The following is an 11,130-nucleotide window of genomic DNA, read 5'->3' as shown; positions in this document are numbered from 1 at the left end:
TCAAACAGCTCTTACTGTCAGGAAGTTCTTCCTAATGTTTAGGTGGAATTTTCTTTCTTGTAGTTTGGATCCATTGCTCCGTGTCCGCTTCTCTGGAGCAGCAGAAAACAACCTTTCTCCCTCCTCTAGATCAGTGTTTCCCAACCTTTTTTGGGCAAAGGCACACTTCTTTCATGAAAAAAATCTCGAGGCACACCACCATTAGAAAATGTTAAAAAAATTAACTCTGTGCCTATATTGACTATATAAAAAGTACAGTGGTGCCTCGCAAGACGAAATTAATTCGTTCCGCAAGTCTCTTTGTCTTGCGAGTTTTTCGTCTTGCGATGCACGGTTTCCCATAGGAATGCATTGAAAATCAATTAATGCATTCCTAGGGAAACCGCCTTCAGACCAGGTCCGGGGACAGTCTGTCCCCCGACCTCTTCTGAAGGCTGGGGGGGGGGGGGACAAGGGCTTTTCTTCCCACTGCCAGCCTTCAGAAGGCTGTTCTGAAGGCTGGCGGTGGGAAGAAAAGCCCTTCTTCCCACCTCCCGCCCCGCAAGCTCCGGGGACAGGAGGGCTTTGCTGCCGACCGCCAGCATTTTAAAAGCCCCTGCTGTCCCGGGGCGATTTTAAAATGCTGGCGGGCGGGAGCGAAGTCTCCGCTGCCCCGAGATTTTAAAATGCTGGGGGTCGGCAGCGAACGCTTCGCTCCCGCCCGCCAGCATTTTAAGATCGCCCGGGGCAGCGGAGAAGTCTCCGCTGTCCCGGGAAGGCAGGCGGGGGGAGCAAAGACTTTTGCCCCCGCCTGCCTTCAGAAGAGGTCCAGGACCTCGTTCAGATGCCCGGCGGCGGGGTGCGAGGTTCCCGCCCCCCCGCCCCGCTTCGGAGCAGCGTTCCGAAGCGGGGCGGCTGGGGCAGGTGTTCCCGCCCCCCCGCCCCGCTTCGGAGCAGCGTTCCGAAGCGGGGCGGCTGGGGCAGGTGTTCCCGCCCCCCCGCCCCGCTTCGGAGCAGCGTTCCGAAGCGGGGCGGCTGGGGCAGGTGTTCCCGCCCCCCCCGCCCCGCTTCGGAGCAGCGTTCCGAAGCGGGGCGGCTGGGGCAGGTGTTCCCGCCCCCCCGCCCCGCTTCGGAGCAGCGTTCCGAAGCGGGGCGGCTGGGGCAGGTGTTCCCGCCCCCCCCGCCCCGCTTCGGAGCAGCGTTCCGGAGCGGGGCGGCTGGGGCAGGTGTTCCCGCCCCCCCGCCCCGCTTCGGAGCAGCGTTCCGGAGCGGGGCGGCTGGGGCAGGTGTTCCCGCCCCCCCGCCCCGCTTCGGAGCAGCGTTCCGGAGCGGGGCGGCTGGGGCAGGTGTTCCCGCCCCCCCCCCGCCCCGCTTCGGAGCAGCGTTCCGGAGCGGGGCGGCTGGGGCAGGTGTTCCGCCCCCCCGCCCCGCTTCGGAGCAGCGTTCCGGAGCGGGGCGGCTGGGGCAGGTGTTCCCGCCCCCCGCCCCGCTTCGGAGCAGCGTTCCGAAGCGGGGCGGCTGGGGCAGGTGTTCCCGCCCCCGCTTCTCCCCGCAAAGCCTTGCTTCAAAAGAGGTCCGGGGGCAGCGCGAAGCGCTTCCCGCTGTCCCCGGACCTCTTTTGAAGCAAGGGGCGGTGGGGAGAAGCGATCTCGGGCGCCGCCTCTCCCGCCTCCCTCCCACGGCACACCAGGCAAGGTATCACGGCACACCAGTGTGCCGCGGAACACCGGTTGGGAAACACTGCTCTAGATGACATCCTTTTATATATTTGAACATGGCTATCATATCACCCCTTAACCTCCTCTTCTCCAGGCTAAACATGCCCAGCTCCCTTAGCCGTTCCTCATAAGGCATCGTTTCCAGGCCTTTGACCATTTTGGTTGCCCTCCTCTGGACACGTTCCAGTTTGTCAGTATCCTTCTTGAACTGTGGTGCCCAGAACTGGACACAGTACTCCAGGTGAGGTCTGACCAGAGCAGAATACAGTGGCACTATTATTTCCCTTGATCTAGATGCTATACTCCTATTGATGCAGCCCAGAATTGCATTGGCTTTTTTAGCTGCCGCGTCACACTGTTGGCTCATGTCAAGTTTGTGGTCAACCAAGACTCCTAGATCCTTTTCACATGTACTGCTCTCAAGCCAGATGTCCCCCATCTTGTATTTGTGCCTCTCATTTTTTTTGCCCAAGTGCAATACTTTACATTTCTCCCTGTTAAAGTTCATCTTGTTTGTTTTGGCCCAGTTCTCTAATCTGTCAAGGTCGTTTTGAAGTGTGATCCTGTCCTCTGGGGTGTTAGCCACCCCTCCCAGTTTGGTGTCATCTGCAAATTTGATCAGAATGCCCTTAAGTCCATCATCCAAGTCGTTGATAAAGATGTTGAATAAGACCGGGCCCAAGACAGAACCCTGTGGCACCCCACTAGTCACTCTTCTCCAGGATGAAGAGGAACCATTGATGAGCACCCTTTGGGTTTGGTCAGTCAGCCAGTTACAAATCCACTGAGTGGTAGCATAGTCAAGACCGCATTTTACCAGCTTCTTTACAAGAATATCATGGGGCACCTTGTCGAATGCCTTGCTGAAATCAAGGTAGGCTACATCCACTGCGTTCCCTTCATCTACCAGGCTTGTAATTCTGTCAAAAACGAGATCAGGTTAGTCTGACATGACTTATTTTTCCAGAAATCTATGCTGACTATTGGTGATCACAGCATTCCTTTCTAGGTGCTCACAGACTGTTTGCTTAATGATCTGCTCCAGAATCTTCCCTGGTATTGATGTCAGACTGACTGGGCGATAATTATTTGGGTCCTCTCTTTCCCCCTTTTTGAAAATAGGGACAACATTTGCCCTCCTCCAGTCTGCCGGGACTTCGCCTGTTCTCCAGGAATTCTCAAAGATGACTGCCAGTGGTTCTGAGATCACATCTGCCAGTTCTTTTAATACTCTTGGATGCAGTTCATCTGGCCCTGGAGACTTGAATACATCTAAACTAGCCAAGTATTCTTGTACTATCTCCTTAGTTATTCTGGGCTGTGTTTCCTCTGCTGAATCATTTGCTCCAAATTCTTCAGGTCGGGCATTGTTTTCTTTATCGGAGAAGACTGAGGCAAAGAAGGCATTGAGGAGTTCAGCTCTTTCTGTGTCCCCTGTTTGCATTTCACCATCTTCTCCTCTGAGTGACCCCACTGTTTCTTTCTTCTTCCTTTTGCTACGGACATACCCATACAAGACTTTTTTGTTGCTTTTAACCTCTCTAGCAAGCCTGAGTTCATTCTGTGCTTTAGCTTTTCTGACTTTGTGTCTACATGTGCTGGCTATTTGTTTGAATTCCTCTTTGGTGGTTTCCCCCCTTTTCCATTTTTTGTACACATCCTTTTTTAATCTTAACTCAGTTAAAAGTTCTTTAGATAGCCACCCTGGCTTCTTTAGGCACCTTCCATGTTTCCGTCTCATTGGTATTGCCTGAAGTTGTGCTTTTACTATCTCCCTCTTAACAAACTCCCAGCCACCATGAACTCCCTTTCCTTTTAGTATTACTGTCCATGGGATCTCACCCAGCACTTCCCTAAGTTTTATGAAGTCGGCTTTCTTAAAGTCAAGAAATTGAGTCCTAGTATGCTTGGCTGCTCCTTTCCGCTGTATAGTAAACTTCAGAAGAGCATGATCACTCGCGCCTAATGATCCTTCCACTTCTACCCCACTAACCAGGTCCTCAACATTGGTTAGGACCAGATCTAAAATGGCTGTTCCTCTTGTTGCTTCTCCCACTTTCTGGACAATGAAGTTGTCTGCAAGGCCAGTGAGGAATCTGTTTGACCTTATGCTCTTGGCTGAGTTTGACATCCAACAAATATCCAGGTAATTGAAGTCCCCCATTACTACTATCTCCCTTCCTTTTGCATGCTTGGCCATCTTTTCCAGGAAGGCATCATCTATGTCCTCCGTTTGGCTTGGGGATCTATAGTAAACTCCCACAATGAGGTTTCTGTTATTCTTCTCTCCCTTAATTTTGACCCAAATGCTCTCACTTTGGCTTTGAGGTTCTAAATCTTGGATCTCTTCACAGGTATACACATCCCTGACATATAACGCCACTCCTCCTCCTTTCTTGTCTGGTCTGTTTCTCTGAAATAGATTGTATCCCTCCATTATTACATTCCAATCGTGGGACTTATCCCACCAGGTTTCAGTGATGCCTATTATGTCATATTTAGTTTGCTGTACCAAGAGCTCAAGCTCATCTTGTTTATTTCCCATGCTTTGCGCATTAGTGTACAGACATTGAAGTCCATTAATCATTCCCCCGTGTCTCTTATTTAAGGATTTTTTCCTCCCACCACTAGGTCTGTGTGCTGTTTGCTCCATTTGGTCTATGACATTTGGATGATCATCTTCATCAATTGATAGACTCCTACCTTCAGGAGCACTGTCTCCCTCCCCCACATTAGCCAGTTTAAAGCCCTCCTGATGAGGTTTCTGAGATTTTTGGCAAAAACATTCCTCCCAACCGTTGTGAGGTGCAGCCCATCGCTTGCCAGAAGTCCATCTTCAAGAAACTGCAGTCCGTGATCTAAGAATCCAAACCGTTCCTGTTTACACCATTTGCGAAGCCAGCTGTTCACTTCCACTATTTTCCCCTCTCTCCCTGGGCCAGGGAGTTCAACTGGGAGGACAGATGAGATGACAATTTGTGCATTTAATTGCTTCAATTTCCTGCCCAGAGCCTCGTAGTCTCTTTTGATCTTCTGGAGGCTATTGCTTGCAGTGTCATTGGTTCCCACATGAACCAAGAGGAAGAGGTATTTGTCAGTGGGTTTTATGATTCCTTGCAGTCGTTCAGTTACGTCTTGGATCTTAGCCCCGGGGAGACAGCACACCTCCCGAGACATCTTGTCAGGCCCACAGATCACTGCTTCTGTTCCCCTCAGTAGGGAATCCCCTATCACCACTACACGCCTCCTCTTAGGTTTGGTCAGGGTTCTTCCGTGATCAAGTTAATCAGTTTTGTTGAATTAATTAAACTAAATAGTTTTAGTTGGTTTTGAATAAATGTGCAATTGATTGTTCCTGTTTTGTATTTTACCTCCCATGCAAACCAGTTTTCTGAAAAAATTCTGAATTTATGGACATCCAGTGAAGCTGAATGTTGGAAGATTCAGAACAGACTAGAGAAAGAACTTCACATAGCGCATAGATAAAATGCAGAACACAGGAGGCAGTGATAACCACCAACCCAGATGGCTTTAAAAGAAGATTGGACAAATTCATGGTGCATAAGGTTATCAACAGCTACTAGCAGCAATGGCTCTGCTGTGTCTCCAGTTATGCTTCTGAGTCCCAGTTGCTGGAAGGGGAGGGCAGCCTGCTCTTGCACTCGGGTCCCCATCTGGCCAGCCTCTGTGGGTTCCTGTGCTCTTATGCTCAGCATGGCCAATAGTCACAAACTGAGGTGTAGTTCAGCCTAAGAGCACGAGAAGAGCCTGCTGGGTCAGGCCAAAGGTGCTCATCGCCCCACACCCTGTTCTCACAGGGGCCCAACAGATGCCTTCTGAGGGCAGCAGCTTTCTCTGCACTTGTGATTCCCAGCGACTGGGATTCAGAAGGCAGCTGGGAGGCAGCTGGCTGGCTTTCTCTAGTCTCAATGATCCTGAGCTCAATGGATCCATGTTCTGATTCAGTGTATGGCAGCCTCCAATGTTCTTGGATTTATTCAGGATTAGCACAGTTTGCCAGGATGGAGAGGTGTGTTGTTGCTTAGCTTTAATCAGTTATTGGCATGGCATGGCTTTATAACCAATAGAATATCATTTCCCAAGTACAATTCTTTCCTGGGATCAAAGAGAGTTCTTTATACAGCCAGGCTAATTTTCCTGGGTTCTTTGTACCCTCCCATGTACAAATTGGTTTTCAGGTTTTCTGTTGCAACTGGTGAGCACTGATGAACTCGCTCAAAAATGCCAGTTTTTCTATAAATGAATTATCCTTCCTTTTTTCCGTCTGTCCATTTACCTCTAGGAATGTTTATTTCTTACAAACAGAGGCAGGTGCTTTGTAACAGTGGTCTTAAAACCTTCGGCCCTGCTGTGGTCCTCGTTCCCTTTCAGGTGGTCTCCAAGAGGATAATGGAAGAAAATGCTGAAGATGCAGAAGTTCATTAGACATTTCCAAAACATGCCACACTTCAGCTTCAATTTGCACTGCTAAAAAAATAAGGCACTTTTCAGTTTAGAACATTTGCTGAAGAAGACAAGTCAGCCTTTAGTTTAAAGGGAGTTGTTTCTCTAATATGTATTCAGAGAGCCATCCTGTAACATACCCTCCAACATTTCTCCAATGAAAATAGGGACATCCCATTCCATAATGATAATTTTACTGTTTACACCCCACACATCTTACTGGGTTGCCCCAGCCACTCTGGGCAGCTTCCAACATATATAAAATAATAATAATAATAATAATAATAATAATAATAATAATAATAATAATTTATCATTTATACCCTGCCCATCTGGCTGGGTTTCCCCAGCCACTTTAATAAAACATTAAACATGAATAAACACTTCCCTATACAGGATTGCCTTCAGGCGGATTGGGGGTCAGATAACTCCATACCCTCCAACATTTTTCCAATGAAAATAGGAATATCCTTAAGAAAAGCAGGACATTCCGGGATCAAATCAGAAACCAGGACAGCTTCTCTAAATCAGGGACGTCCCTGGAAAATAGGGACACTTGGAGGGTCAGTTGTAAAGGAACAGACAGCTAACATGATAGCTCCAATTTCTCCAAATTTTCTCCCATTTCACTTTTCAGGTTAAAAGTAGCTTGGGGGCAGGGAGGCAATTATATTTCTCCTGGATCTATAAACTCTGAAAATGCTCACTTTTCTCTCTCTCTGATGTGTTGCTACTTTGGTACTCTTTTTCCCTTCTAATGGTTGCGCCTTCTTATTCCTGGGCTGGTTACAGGGGTGATCCCACCTCATTGGGAATCACACCTGCGCGGGGAACAAGGAGGGGCTTGGGAGAAGGTCCTGCATCTTGGAGAACCAAAGAGCAGCATTCTGTTAGCATATCGTTTTTGTAGGCAACAGTAGAAGTTAACTTTAGGAAAATCAATCCTTGCTTGGAGCATACTTTTTGTTGGAAGACATTCAGACTGAGAATTGGTATAAAATAAGAAAGTTTGGGTTTATTAAGGGTAGTACATTCTTGATTGGAAGTCCTAGCGAACTAATCTGGAGAAAGAAAAAAGGCAGGCTTGCCCCTTTTTCTCCTTAGAAGATACCTCCAATGTGACCTTGGTACTCATGGTCCAGAAAATATGTGAAGAAGAAATTGTAAACTAGACGCAACCTATCAGCCTAAACTTTAAAGGATTAATAATAATAATAATAATAAATTTTATTTATATCCCGCCCTCCCCAGCCGAAGCCGGGCTCAGGGCGGCTAACAACACTAAAACAGTACAACATTATAAATTAGGATTAGGAGGTCAGCACAGAGGTTAAAGGAGAAGAACTAGCCCAGGAATAGGGAAGCCCCTCTCTCTAGTTATTTGAACCCTTTTCTGCAAGCTGAGTTGCACCCAAACTTCCAACAAGGTCAACCCCAGGAAATGCCATCACCGCCTGGTAGAAGAATCCCAGAGAATCTGCCGGGCCACAGCAAACACCAAAGAGGAGCAGGCCAGCTATTTGTGCACCGATTCATGCTTTGTGTCGTCTCTGACTTTACTCTGGTGTTTTACAAGGGAGAACGGCTGGGCCTTTTGTCACCCCTGATTGCCCTCCGCTTGCTCTAGCATTTTATAGCTTCAGACAAGCAGCCTTCACCTGAGGACATGTCACAGCTTCGCTGGTTACTTGTACAAAGGGGGGGGGGGGAGCATTGTTTATCTCTTCCTCCACCACAAGCTGGTTGTAGTTTATGAAGCAGGGGAGAGGAGGGGAGAGACAGAACCAAGCAGCAGCCGCAGCCAGCAGGAGGAGACGGCCGGCCTCTCCATTTAGCACGGATAGATTCACAGGTATTATGGATAGTCCAGAAATTTCAGGGGCTGAATCTCAGCTATTATGCAAACAGAAGATAAAAGAAAAGGAAAAACCCCAGAGAGAAATAAGTTTTTATGGTATTGGATATGGGGCATAGAGCTATTTTGCACCTCAAAATATTTTCTGCTCTGATTTGGAGACCTAATGAAGAGCATGCTAAGACAGGCTTGCATTACACACTCAGGCATGCAATGAGAAGGGGTGACTGGAGAAGGCAGCTCTTTCACCCAGTCTGCTTCCTGCTGCCTATTAGTGAAGGTTAGAGACCTAGGAAGAAGGGGGGTATCACTGATTGGAGGTGGGACCCTCCTTTTTTCTCTTCCAAGGTTTCAGGAGAATTCTGCCCAGGCCTCTGCAGGCAGCAATCCACGGCCATTAAGGACTAGCAAATTTGTAGTGTGCTTAGTCGAGCCACCCATTTCCTAAACTCCTTCTGCCACCAGCCCACGTGCCTTTTAAAGGAAGTGCCATCAGATTCTTGGTCTGTTATCTTAGAGCTGCCTCATCGCTCCAGCAGAGGCCTTGCATTTTGGGCAATGCAAACCATTCTCCTTCTGCCCCCACAGCTTTTGCAGCTGCAGCAAAGGATGTTCTCCAGGTGCAGTTCCTTCTATCCCTGCAACTTGGGACTGTGGAGAGCAGCACCAGTTGGCTTTCTGCTATGAAAGGCTCTGCTAAGAATCAGCAGGGGGTTGGTTCTCCTTTGGTGTGACTGCGGACAAGCCCCACACGTCCAGGCCCCTTCCTGGTCCCCCAGCAGCCTGCCCCTTCTCTCAGCAGCTCTTCCACACAAACACTTTCCTGTTTTGTTTTCTTTGCTCACTCACTGTTTACAAAGTATTTAGATGACATCACCAAATCATTCTGTTAAATGCAAGGAAACCAGGAATGATTCCCTCCTCCGGGTTGGGGAACAAAAGTTGTCTCATAAGGGGCAATTGGGGGCATTTCAACACGAAGGCACCAGCAGCACTGACCAGAAACAAATAGAACAAGCCAAACCAGAAAGCCTTTAATTAGCATTGGAAAGGACTTTTGTTGCACCAGGGGGAATCAGGAGCAAACATTCCAGAAGGACCTTGGCCATGGGAAAAGGCATTCTTGGCCAGATAACATCATAGCAAAGTCCTGTCTGTGGGGGGTTCCCATTTTAAATTCTAGTTCCAGAAAAGTGACCAAACTGCGGGAGGCAGTGGAAGACAGAAGTGCCTGGCGTGCTCTGGTCCAGGGGGTCACAAAGAGTCGGACACGACTAAACGACTAAACAACAACAAATGTGGAAGCCACAGAAGTGTCCACCATGTGGGAGGGGTGGCATGCCTCAGCCAGGGGATGCCTCAGAGGACGACCTGGAGGCCCCAGGATCGAAGCATGACCTGGATCAGGCTCAGCTTGGGGGTGAGGAGCCAGGATCCTTAGATGATGCTGAAGAGGGGCTGTCCCTGAGTTGGAGGGAAAGGCAGCACCTCAAATGCCAAACCCGCTCCATCAGAAGACGTGCCCAACTGCAGGCAAGAGCTCCTCAGGAGTAAGACTCTCCTGTAAAGGAGACCTCTGGATGAAGGCAGCTGGCAGAACACAAGGAGAACCTACTGGATCAATCCAATGGCCCATTTAGTCCAGCTTCCTAGTTTCATAATGGCCAACCAGATGCCTATCATCTGAAACCTGCAAGCAGGACCCAAGCACAAGAGTAGCCTCCTCAGGGATGTGGTTCCAGCAGCCCCACTTCAATAAAACCCCAGTACCTGGATGGAAGTGTTGCTGGAACAACATCTTTGTACCAGCAGCACTGTGCTTTGACCCTGCTGGCTACCTGCTCTGAATCTTTTGCCTGACTCAAGCACAACCTCGAGCTGCCCTGAGCCCTTATTTGAGCTCTGTTTGACCCTCCCTGACCCCAGGCTGGCCCTGGGTACCATTCCTGCTTGGGTCCCTGCTGGTGTTGACACTGGCAAGTTCCTGGGTGGCTTTTATCTTGTATTTTTCAGCTATGAGCTGCCCTGAGATCTATGGTTGATAGATGATTTACAAATTTAATAAATAATAATAATAATATTCTCCCATTCTTTTTTCTGCTGCAAAATCCAAAAAGACTTTATGGATTCCAATATTTGGTTGCTCCCAATGCTTGCTTACCAGTCTAGTCTTGATTAGTGATGCTTCTGAAATGTGATCTTTGTGGGTTCCAAAACACTCAAACATCCCTTTATCACCTCCCGACTAAAGTGCAGGTTGAAATTTAGTGATCCAGCACCTTTCTCACTTAGCAAATGTTCCAGTACGGTTCTTGGCTAAACCCCCTGTCCCAATCCATATCAAAATAAGTGTAGAATGTGTGTTTTGGAGGCAAAATACATTTAGAAATGTATACTTTGAGAGAGGGTAGCTATGGGAAAACATTTGTATTTGAATGTGAATTTTTGTACTTGAAAAATTATGGACTGAAGGGAAAGTGACAATGGCCAGGAAGAAACAGTTTCACTCATCCTTAGCCAGGATCCTGCAGTGGACCAAAAAGAAAGTGCCCTTAAAATAAAATAAAATAAAATAAACCAGTAAAGCAGCAGCAGGATGGAGAGGAGGCGGCTGCCAAGGCAGAGGGCCCTGCCTTGCCCTGGACAAGCCCCCGGCTCCATCTGCTCAGGAATGTGTGTCAGCAGAAGTGCAGAAGCCAAAGTCAGGCTGGCATCCCTCAGGAAGGAAGCGGACTTGCCAGGATGAGAAGGATGGTGGAGAGAAGGGAGGAGAAGGAGATGCGGGAATGTTCAGGGATGCAGGAGAGGATATATTGTCTGATTATGTCCTTATCCAGCTTGTGTTAACAAGTTCCACAATTTCAGCAGAGTAACATTCCCCTCTTTTAAATTTGCAGCAGATGCGTTTCGTCAGGCTCGCTAAAGCCTCTATAATAACTGTTCTGGTATTTCCCCCTTATTCCCTCATAAAAGCTAAGACACAACACAGTCTTCTACAAAAGTATAAAAAGAGTTTACTCATATTCTGTTCACAATCGGATCCCAGAAGGCAGACTTAGCTTAGAAAAGTAACATACACCTGGAAACTATTCCATAAGAAGACAGTCCCTTTGT

Source organism: Podarcis muralis, chromosome 16 (assembly GCF_964188315.1).
Source record: "Podarcis muralis chromosome 16, rPodMur119.hap1.1, whole genome shotgun sequence".
Classification (NCBI taxonomy): domain Eukaryota; kingdom Metazoa; phylum Chordata; class Lepidosauria; order Squamata; family Lacertidae; genus Podarcis; species Podarcis muralis.
This window is presented reverse-complemented; position numbering follows the sequence as displayed.